Source organism: Acinonyx jubatus, chromosome B4 (genome assembly GCF_027475565.1).
Source record: "Acinonyx jubatus isolate Ajub_Pintada_27869175 chromosome B4, VMU_Ajub_asm_v1.0, whole genome shotgun sequence".
Classification (NCBI taxonomy): Eukaryota; Metazoa; Chordata; class Mammalia; order Carnivora; family Felidae; genus Acinonyx; species Acinonyx jubatus.
Window position 1 is genome coordinate 73,890,476 of NC_069387.1, and position 12,900 is coordinate 73,903,375.

Here is a 12,900-nt window from a genome sequence, read left to right on the forward strand (position 1 = left end):
CTTATCCTTAAATTTTTCTTCCTTTACCTTAAATTAGATGACATTAATGACTTCTCTCTTAATCAAACTTAAAGTTCCCATTTCAGTTACTCATATTCTGATTTAATTGCTTGTCTTTATTTTGTATTCTTCTTTCAACTATGACATTTTTTTAAATGTTTATTTATTTTTGAGAGAGACAGAGACAGAATGTGAGTGGGTTAGGGCAGAGAGAGAGGGAGGCACAGAATCCGAAGCAGCCTCCAGCCTCCAAGCTGTCAGCACAGAGCCTGACGCGGGGCTTGAACTCACAAGCTGTGAGATCATGACCTGAGCCAAAGTTGGATGCTCAACCAACTGAGCCACCCAGGTGCCCCTCAACTATGACATTTTAAAATGTAGGCATCAAATCTTATTCTTTATGTTCCATGTGACTGACACAAAACTTGGCCCATGATGGAAGTTAAGACATATTTTCTGAATGTTTATGATATTACAAGAGAATCAAAGCAATATGAAAATTGGTTGGAGGAAAATAGAAACTTCATTGCCATGCTTTTCATAATCATATTTAGGGGCCATCCTTTTTAAATGGCCTTGGGGAACCACACCACCATCACAGAGTTTATCCTGCTTGAACTATCTGCTGACCCCCACATTCAGACTCTGCTCTTTTGTGCTTTTCTTGGTGATTTATCTCCTGACCCTAATAGGGAATCTGACAATGATGCTGGTGACCAAGGCTGATTCTTACCTCCACAGCCTCATGTACTTCTTCCTAAGTTTCCTCTCTTTCTTAGACCTCTGTTTCCCTTGTTACTGTGCCCAAGATGTTGGAAAACCTCCTTTCTAAGAAGAAAACCATCTCCTTTCTAAAAAGAAAACTATCTCCTTTCTAAGAAGAAAACCATCTCAGAAGAGGGCTGCCTGGCTCAGGTCTTCTTTGTATCTATCATGGCAGGGACTGAAGTCTGCCTACTCTCAGAGATGGCTTATGACCACTATGCTGCCATCTACCACCCACTGTTCAATGGCCAGGTGATGAGTAAACAGTGGTATTTGCAGCTAGTGTAGGGTTCATGGAACCTGGGCATTCCGGACACACTCATTAATGTCCCTTTGGCAATGAAAATGGTCTTCTGTGATAACCATACCAGCCCACACTACAGCTGTGAGCTGCCCTCTCTCTTCCTTCTCTCTTACTCAGATGTTTCTACAAACCTCTCTGTCATATTCTGCTCTTTCCTCCCACATGGCCTTGTAACTTCCCTATCAATCTTCTCTTACGCCCACATTATCTCCACCATCCTGAGCATCACCTCTACCTCTGGCAGAAGCAAAGCTTTTTCCACCTGCTCCTCCACCTTACCACAACAATCTTGTTCTATGGCTCAGGTCTTCTTCATTATTTCATTCCAACTTCAGAATCTACCCCCCACTCTGGATCTGATCTCTGCAGTATGGTGTGATCACTCCCATGCTGAATCCTCTCATCTGCAGACCAAAAAATAAGGAGGTGAAGGATGCTCTGCAGAGAACACTGGGAAAGTATTTATAATGTTTCCAGTGGCAGAATAAAGAGAGAGGATTATGGGTAATTATAATAAAAATATGTGGCAAAACATCGAGTGAGTTGACATTAAGGGGTACTTCCTGACAGTTCATGATGTCCAGTTTGGCAAAATTAATCAGAAAGGATTAAGAAAAAAAACAAAGACCTATTATATGGTGGATCATTTAGGTCAGTCCTACTTGAAAGCAAAAAAAAAAATAATTGATTAAATATTCATGTAACACTATAAAGTTTTGCTTAGAACATGTTCATCGATATTTCTCATTTATTTTCATATATATTAAGATGAGTGATGTAAATTAACTATCATCACTTGTAGTGGAGTTTGAAAGCCATGGTTTTCCTAAATGAAAAATTGCCTGAATCTCTGAATGAGAACAGTCATAACAAGTTCACAGGGCCACTGGGTAATGAATTCTGGTTAAAGTTGCAGGAAGAGAAATGAGTGAGTTACCATAATGGGGCTGAAGACTTCCCAAACATTTGTTTTTATAGAAAGCTTAAGGTGGGAATAGGCCTGTGGAAAATTGCCCTCCTAGAGTAACTTTGCAAACCTGCTAACCATTTCCTGGGTTTAAGTAGTGCCCACAGCCTCAGGGAAAGAGACAGTGACAGGAAAAACAGAAGTACCAGAGCAATGCAATCCTATTTCCAAAACAAGCAGACAGAGGTTAAGTTCTGAGTAGATTTGCAAATTGGACATATTTGGTGGCTTCTACCTTTCCTTTGCAGATCCTTACTTTCCTTGATGCCTGCTCACATCTAAGTGCTCAGAGCAACATTTTTGCTCCCGGCAGGAATCTTGCATTTCCTTAGGTGCCCACCTAACCAATGACAATTCACTGAAGATGAATTTTCCTAAATGTCCTTTATCCTAATGATACATTTTTATAGTAACAATTCATTTAGATTCTATCATCAAAATATTTCCAAATTTCTTATGAGAGAGAAATATTTGAGCCCCTTTAGTATTTCGGGATGTTTTTCTCTTGGCTTTGGAGAATTTGAGCGATTATTAGTCCATTGATTCAAAGGCATTTCATATTTAAATCGTAATTGTAAATGCTTATCAGTAGGCCATTCTTAACAGAAGATTCATCACGTATATAATTTTAAAAATTGTTGCTCTGTTTTGTGCTACTTTTATTCATATTCACATGAATTATGCTACAAGAAATAGTAGATCAATTTAACACCTGCTTAAATTTTTTTTAGTGTTTTATTTTTGAGAGAGAGAGTGTGTGAGAGGGGGAGGCATAGAGAGGGAGGGAAACAGAATCCAAAGCAGGCTCCAGGCTCCAAGCTGTGAGCACAGAGCCCCACGCGGGGCTCGAACTCACAAACCATGAGATCATGACCTGAGCTGAAGTTGGACACTCACCTGACTGAGCCACCCAGGTGTCCTGACACCTGCTTAATATTCACTTGTGGAGGGGCGCCTGGGTGGCTCAGTCGGTTAAGCGGCCGACTTCAGCTCAGGTCATGATCTCGCGGTCCGTGGGTTCGAGCCCCGCGTCGGGCTCTGTGCTGACAGCTCAGAGCCTGGAGCCTGTTTCAGATTCTATGTCTCCCTCTTTCTCTGACCCTCCCTGTTCATGCGCGCTCTCTCTCTGTCTCAAAAATAAATAAATGTTAAAAAAAATATATTCACTTGTGGATACTGAGGTATTGTTCTATGGACAGCAAAGGTGACAGTCTATAATGGATACTATAAAGCATTTACTGTTCCTTTTCAGTTAATTTCTTGCTATATTCAAAACAAAAGGTTTTGTTACTACATCATATAATTTGTATTAATGTGAACCAATATTTTCTGATTTGAAAGAAACTGAATTCCTTAAGTTATCAAAAGTTTTCATACAGAGAAATGATAGGTCAGTCTTCTCTTCTTTCATGAATTCCTACATTTATACATAATTTCCTTGGTGCTTTTTTTATGTGATTTCTAGGAAAGGAGTCTACCCATCTCTCACCTGCAAGAAGAGGAAGAAATGATTGTCCATCAAACATATTATAATCCCCTACATATTGTAATATGAGACAAAGACCTCAAGATTCCCTCATCCTCTCTAAAACGCCAGAATTTCTTTTATGTATTGTTCAACGTGTGTTGGAGTAGTAGCAGCAGATGTATTCTATTGGTGAAGTCTTGCAGTGATGGTGGGGGGTTTGGAGCTGCTGGCCAAGCAAGAATTCTTGAAGATGGCTTTGGTGCAAAAAGGTGATTTTATTAAAGCATGGGGACTGGACCCGTGGGCAGAAAGAGCTGCATGGGGGTTGTGATGGGTAACTGGTTATATACTCTCAGGTTGGGAGGGGGTTAGGGATAGAGTAAGTCTCTAAGGAATTTTGGAAGCAAGGTTTCCAGGACCTTGAGGGGCTAGTTGTGTTAAGAAAATGCCCTTTATTACCGTTTAGTAAAACCTTCATCATGAGACCCTTCAGATATATATCAGGTGGCCATAAACTTGGAGTATGACTGCCAGCATATATCTTGGGAGAGTTGAGATAATGGAAGTTTTTATATGTTAAAGTAGACTTACAGGATCCTGAGGGGTCAGGATAATGGTAAGCCAAGATTCCCTTTTGCTCCTAGCAAAGTGTCCTCATGGAAGCAGCTAAACTTCTAGAGGAAGGTCACTCTGCCTGTTTCAAGGACTTGTCAATGGCCTGTAAGCAGCAAGGGAATTACTTTTTCATTTGCCTTTGTTTCCCACATTACCATGGCAAGCACTTAAACCCCTTTCCTTTGTTCTTGGGTAGCCAGGAGTGTCCAGGAATATCACACATATTCCATAAGGGGTAGGGTTGGGAGTGCTGTTAGCCTGTACTTTGTTCTCAGCTCACCCGATGCTCCCTCATCACTATTACCTGTTAGAAAGCCAAGGAGAGAAGGATTTGGTCATTGTTGGCAGTTCATTTTAAAAGAGGAAACTTAGCATCTGTTTCACTGTGAGCCCTATAACCAACTCCAGTCCAAGAGGATAATTCCCACTGACATGTTTTATATTATATTTACATCTTTATACCTAACAAAATTCATACAACATGTATCACTATATATACAGCTTTTTACTTAAATTATATTGTGACTTTTATGTTAATATAACTAATATTAGTTTTAATTATTTTAATAATCTATTATGTTTATATTCCAAAGTGTGCTTGGCATTTTCTCATCATGGAAAATAGTTTATTATTTCACTATTATAATTTATCTTCCATATATTTTACAGTACAGTTCAGGTGACATTTCAGTTCTAAAAATAGCAATGCATTAAATATCTCATAAATATATTTTTGTTATAATTATTTTGATGCTTGGAAATTATTAGATCAAATGTGTATGATGTTTGTTAAGCCTTGTGACATGTTTCAACAGATTATTTTGCCAAGTATTTTACGACTATTGTGATGCCAGCAACGTATGCAAATGTCTCTCTTTCCAATGTAACCTGTATTATTTATACTGCTTTTAAAATATTTTACTTATAGGCCAGGAATTAAATTTTTGTATCTATCTATATTTCTTTTGATACTACTGACACGAACAATGTTACATATTTATTTACTACTTTTCTCTTGTCTAATTATTCATCTATTTTGCCCACTAATATATGCAGTTGGTGATGTTCTTATCAATTTAACGAATACAAAAATACATTAAACATCGTCTGTCATAGTTGATTCCAACTTGTAAACCTCCTTAAAATGTCTTTTAATTTTGTGGGTTTCCTTTTTAGAGAAAGAGAAATGTTAACTTTTATGTAATCAAATACGTTCAACTTTCCATATGAAGATTCTTTTTTCCTAAAGCTTAGAAAATCCTTTTGTTAATATGAGGCAAATATCAAACATGTTTGCAACTCTTAATTTGTCTCAGAACTTAAATAATTTACATTCACTATCCCATTATTATTGACATAAGGTAAATTTGGCCAGTCACATATATGAACAAGAAAACTTAGAGTAAAGGATGTTAATAAAAATAACCCAACGATGCATATTAAATGGTTTAAGTTGGAATTCAAACTAGGCAGCTCAAAATCTAGAGTCCATGTTCTTAACTATTATGTAACAGAAAAATTGAAATAAATTTGAATTGATCCCACTTATTAATGTAAATAATGACTTGCTCTAGCTTTCTCCACACACACACACACACACACACACACACACACACACATTTAGAGCAAACTCTTCATTCTCTACCTGAACTGGTGACCACATTTCAAGTGTGAGAGTCTGTAAGAAACTCTACAATATAGAAACTTCTATTTCTCATAGAATCTTCACTGATCAGGAAAAGTTCCCCAGTTCCTATTTTCTCACTCTTTCTTCTAAAGGCATGAGGGTGCATTCCTTCGTAGAACACAGGCTACAAACAGTAATCAAGACTAATCATCTGGTTTTGTTCTTTTCTTTAGTGGTCCTGAGGCCCATCTTTGTAGTCCTTTCTTTGTCAAGCAGGCAACTGGTAAATATTTACTGGCTGCTGTGTTTGATGATTCTAAAGCCATTGTTCAAGTCTGCTACAAGAACTCATATAGTTCTAAAAATTACAAATGCATTTTAACATGGTTTGCATGTTTCATTTATATTTAAAATTATCTGACTTACTGTCATTATGTGAAAAGGGTGCTAAGGGAATGAGAATTTCCAGAAGAATTTAATGTCAGTTTATACCTTTCTCAAGCGTCTTTACAAACTCATCCTTAAATGAATTTGACTTCAGGGCACCTGGGTGGCTCAGTTGGTTGGGCATCCGACTTTGGCTCAGCTCGTGAGTTCGAGCCCCATGTGTCGGGCTCTGTGCTGACAGCTCGGAGCCTGGAGCCTGCCTCAGATTCTGTGTCTCCCTCTCTCTCTGCCCCTAACCCACTTGCGTATTGTCTCTGTCTCTCTCAAATATAAACAAACATCAAAAAAAAAAAAAAAGAGTCTCATAACCATAAGAAGGTTAAGGGGGGGGGGGGGTTGGGAAGTGGTTTAAATGGATGACAGGATGAGCACTGGGTGTCATATGTAAGAGATGAATCACTGCGTTCTACTCCTGAAGCTAAGACTACACCATATGTTAACTAACTTGAGAATTAAAAAAAAGTCAAAAAAAATTTAAGAAACTAATTTCAATTTACAATCATTTTACTTTTGCTGGAAAAAATAAGCTTTGAATAATTTTTTTAAAAATTGATTACCCTGCTATTATCACAGATATAAAATTACTAATTTTCATATATAATTTGATACCTCACAATGTAAATAAGTTACCTTTAAGGTTGCTCAGCAAAAAAAAAAGTCTCTTACAGTTTGTTTCCCTCTCTCTTTTTAGATTTGCCTCTCTCAATGATTGATTTCTGACTGTTAATTTTGCATTCGCAAAATGAACCCCTCTTCATTATGGTATATTATCCTTTTAATAAATTATTTGACTCTATATGCTATGTTTTGCTTGCAATTTTTCCATCTATGTTCGTGATAATTATTGGACTATTTTCTTTTCACGCTCTTGTCAGATTTTAGTATCAGGGTTATTATTGCCCTCATAAAACAAATTGAGGATTCTTCCTACAATCGCCATTCTATAGATGAATTTGTACGTAAAACTGGTACTATTTGTTCACCAGTGAAGTCATGTAGATTGGAGTTTTCTTTATGGAAGACATTGTAATTTCATGTTTAATTTATTTAACAGATACCAAAGTGTTCAAACCTTATATTTTCTCTTGTGTTAGAATTGTTAGGTTGTGTTTCTCAAGGAAATTGTGCTATTAATATAAATATTTGATACTTATATTTTCACGAGTATTTGATATATTTGTGCATAACATCCTTCTAATAAGTTTTTTATGTCTATAAGATTTGTAGTAATTCTTCCTTTTCATTTCAGATATCACTAATTTTTTAATTATTTATTTATTTTTGGTCAATACTGCAAATTTACCATTTATTCTGATCTTTTCAAGAAATCAACTTTGGCTTTCCTTGTTTTCTTTGTTGTACATCTACTTTCTATTTTGTTTACTGCTCTTGATTATTTTCCTCTTTCCACTTGCTCTGTATATAATTTGCTGGTTTTTTCCAAGCTTCTTGAGGTGCAAGCTTAGAAAATTGAATTCCACTCTCTCTCTTTTTCTAATAGATGTATTAAAAGATTTCTTGTCTCTCTTAGTACTGTTGTGGCTGTGTCTTACAAATTTTGATATATTACTTTCATTTTCTTTCAATTCAAAATATTTTCTAATTTCCTTTGCAATGTCTCTTTTAACCTATGTGCATTTAGAAATGTATGGGGGGTGGGGGGCACCTGGGTTGTGCAGTCCGTTGAACATCTGACTCAGCTCAGGTCATGATCTCACAGTTTGTGGGTTCGAGTCCCACCTCAGGCTCTGTGCCGATGGCACGGAGCCTACTTAGGATTCTGTCTCTCCTCTCTGCCTCTCCCCATCTTGTGGTCTCTCTCTCTCAAAATAAATAAATATATTTTTAAAAATAGAGTATCTTTTAAAAAAATGTATTTGGGGACTTTTCTATTTATCCTTCTGATATTGATTTCTAATTCAATTTCACTATGCGAGAAAAGATAGTTTACTTTTTCAAACCTATTTATTCAAACTTTATTTCTATTTCTATTTCTATTTTTTTGTCATACTCTTAGTTGATATTTAACTCTCCTCCAGCTCAGGTTCCTTTTTGTGTTTTGCCCTTTCTAGCTTTGGATTGAAATCTTCACAGAAAATTTTAAAACCATTCAGAAACACAGACATACCAATCAAATGTTTGCAAAATACAAAATATGCACCTCACAATAGGAGAAATAGAATCCAGTAAGTATTCAAAATTTATTCACTCTAGTGAATATAAAATATAATATAAAATATTTTATAAAATATTTTTATATTTTATAAAATATTTATAAATATATTTATAAATATTTTATAAAATATAAAATAAAATATAATTTCGGGCCAATAAATGTTTAAAATTAAGTATACTAGCAATGTTTAATGTTGGTGAAAATCTAACAAAATAAGCATAATCACATGCTTTAAGCCAAAGTATAAACTGGTTTAATGTCTCTGGATATCTTGTAGTAATATGTATCAAGAGTTTTCACAAAGATCATATCCCTTTCCCTAGCTTGTCTGGGTTCAAATAATTAATCGGTTATTGCATCAAATTTTAGCCACAAGACTGCTTATCATAGAATTATCAGTTTTCATGATAACTATGAAAACTATAAATTATTTAACTGTTATATTAGAGAATGCATTATTTGATTAAAGTAAACCCATGCTGGGGCACCTATATGGCTCAGTTGGTTGAACTTCCAACTTTGGCTCAGGTCATGATTTTGCAATTAACGAGTTCAAGCCCTGCATCAGGCTCTATGCTGACAGCTCAGGGCCTGGAGTCTGCTTCCGATTCTGTGTCTCCCTCTCTCTCTGAACCTCCCCTGCTTGCATTCTGTCTCTCTCTGTCTCTCAAAAATAAATAAATGTTAAAAAAAAAATTAAGTAAACCCATGCTATGGAATACTGTAATCCATATTTTAAAATCACATTTAGAAAAGTATTTAATGTAAAGAAAATCTACACATTAAAATGTTACATAAAAGTGTTACCAAACTATACTTGGATTTAATTCACTATTTACCAAATTTTTATGTAGACATGGAAGTCTGGTTGAATGTAGATCCTAATTCAATAAGGCAAGCACAGGTCCTAAGAGCCTGTAGTTCTAACAAGTTCCCACGTGATGCTACTAAGCTGGCTCATTATTGAATTGAGTAGCAAGAGTGTAATCAATTTTGAAGGGAAAGTAGATACATGATAAATAGATAGGTAAATAGATAGATGATATAGATAGATAGATAGATAGATAGATAGATAGATGATAGATAGAGATAGATAAGCAGACAAACAGAATTAAAGGAAAAATGACTTAATACCAGAGTACTCATCTCTAAATGTGTCAAATAAAAAGGGCTTTATATTTTCTTAATTATGGTTTTCTTTTACTTGAACTTGTGTTACTCTTGTTCTGACACTCTATTTCTTATTTTAACAGATACTTAATATAGAAATACAGAGAATCCCCCTAAAAAGAATAAATAATGTATAATACTGCCCATCCAGAAATAACTACTATTAATACTTTGTATATATTCCTTACAAGCAAGCACACAGACACCATGCACATGTGAAAATATACAAACATGCATGTATGAGTCATATACAACATTCTTACATTATATAATATATAATAACATTATACATATATGTATATAACTTTTAAAATCAGAGGAATAAATAAAAATTACTTGGCATTGATTTCCTGGAGAGAAACAATTGTCCAGACCTGAGCTGTCCAATGTGATAGCCACTAATCACACAAGACTATTTAAATTTAATTTTTTGTTAATTAAAATTAAGTAAAACTAAAAATCCAGTTCCTCAGTCTCACTGGCCACATTTCAAGGGCTCAATAACCACCCGTGCCTAGTGACTACTTTTTTGGAGACTGCATATATAGAACATTTCCATCACCACAGAAACTTCTCATCACACAATACTAATCTAGACAAGTCTTCCGATCTTTTTGGAACTTTATTTGCTGGCTTTTCTGTTTGAGTAGGGAAAGGGTTAACATTAGGCAGGGATAGATAAGGGATAGATAAGGCAGGCTCCAGCTTCAGGTGGGAAGCTGAAGTGGCAGACGGGTTTGAGGGGAAAAAAAGGATAAACCTATTCCAGACCTGCCTGGGTGACGTGCCATGAGTGGAGTCTCACAATTTCTGATAAGGTCCCAATAAAAAGTCAGGGACAAAAATCCTCAGTGGTTACCCAGTGAGAACCCTCTCCCTCTTGAGAGCTTTATGCTTCCCCTCAATAAATTCTATCACTTTGCTCACTCTCCGATGTTGGTGAGATTCCTTTTTTCGATACACGAGACAAAGACAAGTGTCTCTCCCACCTTCCTGTAACATAATAAATGTTAAGGATTATTTTTATCCTAGAGCTAATATTACTGATGGTCTTAAAACTCATTTTAATAAACAAATGGACATTTGTTTTATATCAGGACTCTGATAACTTAAGCAAACAGTTCTGCACATCTCAATCTGTGAGCACTCAAACCTTAACAGAGCTATTATGTAGGCTGAATCTACACAGATGCATCATACAATGGGAGTCAAATTGTTTACAAAAATGAGTTCACTGATTTTTTTTCTCTTTACTTATTTGGTAATCAATTTAGTGAGTCAGCGACTCACTATCAAGTAAGTTCCCATTGCTTCACGGGGACCAATCAAATAAATACTCTTGGCCCAATCTGTCTCCAACCAGCTCCCTCTAGATTAACAAAGGTTCATACATAATACATACATCAAACCAGTAGTTCCTTAATTCCACATCTAAGCAAGCTCCATGAATTCTTGAGTACAGTTGCTAAGGTTCTTGACTACAAGATTGACTTCAAATTGTGACTAGTGGGAATAAGAGTTGCCATTCCCCTGAGCTTCTCAGCCAGAGGGTTAATGCTCAAACTGTCTAAACAGGTGTTCTGAGGATTAGTTAGACCAGATAACCCAATGAGTGGCTGAGACATGTTATAAAGAAACATCTGGAAATCCGAATGAAGAGATGCTTGGATGAAAGCATTTGAGATCATTGAAAGAAGCAACTGTGCTGCGACTATTTCATATTTTTAGTTTACAATCTAGTAATATTTTTAGTTCAGAATCTAGTTAGCAATAGGATTTTATGAACTTCACCATGTTTGAGGATGCAAAAGCTACCTTCTATAGTTCATTCAACTTCTTAGAAGCTGTGTTTAAATCACACTTCTGCAGCCTTCTTGGGCATCAGATTGTCTTGTTGGGCAGAATTCATAGGTAATCAGGATTTGGGTTCTGGAAAGGGCTTTGTAGGTGGGATCAGGGATGAGGAATTGATAAGTAAGGGCTCAGGAGTCACCCTTGCTGGGTAATTAAGTCTTAGCTAGACCTTGCATTATCAGCTATCAAGCAACTCAGGATTAGCATAAACCAGGAATCAGGCTGGGGCACCACAGTGAATCCTGAAAGTTACCTAAAGGACAGGCTGTAGGCTATCAGGTCAGAGTTGGAAACTATGCATAACATTGCTTAACTGCACTCTCTGATGCTATAAACTAGATATAGAGTCTTAGAAAAAAGTGGAATCTAAGGAGAGGAGCATCACCTGGGCATGAGAAAGGGAGTTGAAACTTAGACACTGAAAAAGTGTTTCAGGATCAAGACCAGAGAGGTACCCAACTGTGGTATATACAGTACTGAATGTTTATAAGCAGCCTTTCCAGACTGGACAAAGAAAGGTGAGATCTACCTCCTTTGGGGCAGGGCTCAGTAGCTATGATGGTTTCATCTGAACACAGGGACTCTGCCTGGCACAAGCTGTCATAGGACTAAGTGGATACATTCCCAAACTTCTTCTCTTACACTCTTCCTGTCCTACCCTGTCTAGGGGAATTGTTCAGAGTGTATTGTTCTGGAGAGGGTCTTCTTTCCCAGCTGTTCCTTTGGGCACCAACATGATTTCTATTCACATAATTTGTTTCCTTCTTTTTCCAGAGTTCTCTGCATCTATCCCAGAAAATAATGTAAGGGCAAGTACCAAAGTTGCACCCAGAGTCCTTCATACTTCCTGTCTCATTTATAGCTGCTCTTCCTTTTTCTTAAATTTTTTTATTTTAATTTAAATCCAAGTTAGTTAACATATAGTGTAATAATGATTTCAGGAATAGAATTTAGTGATTCATCATGTACATATACTACGCAGTGCTCATCCCAACAAGTGCCCTCCTTAATGCCCACCACCTATTTAGTCCATTCCCCCACCCAACACCCTGACAGCAACCCTCAGTTTGTTCTCTGCATTTAAGAGTCTCTTATGGTTTGTCTCCCTCTCTGTTTTTATCTTATTTTTGCTTCCCTTCCCCTATGTTCATCTGTTTTGTTTCTTAAATTCCACAAATTAGTGAATCATATGATATTTGTCTTTCTCTGATTCATTTATTTTGGTTAGCATAATACACACTAGTTCCATCCACATGTTGCAAATGGCAAGATATCATTCTTTTTGATCACTGAGTAATATTCCATTTGTGTGTGTGTGTGTGTGTGTGTGTGTGTGTGTGTGTGTGTGTACCACATCTTCTTTATCCACTAGTCAGTCGATGGACATTGGACTCTTTCCATAATTTTTGAATAATTGTCAATAGTGCTGCTTTAAGCATTGGGGTGCATGTACCCCTTGGAATCAGCATTTTTGTATCCTTTAGATAAATACCTAGTAGTGCAATTT

General features: G+C 36.4%; 1 pseudogene; it reads left to right on the forward strand.

The window, feature by feature from the left end:
• Window positions 1-570: 570 nt before the first annotated feature.
• On the forward strand, window positions 571-1,537 carry LOC106969341 (olfactory receptor 8S1-like; annotated as a pseudogene).
• Window positions 1,538-12,900: the final 11,363 nt, after the last annotated feature.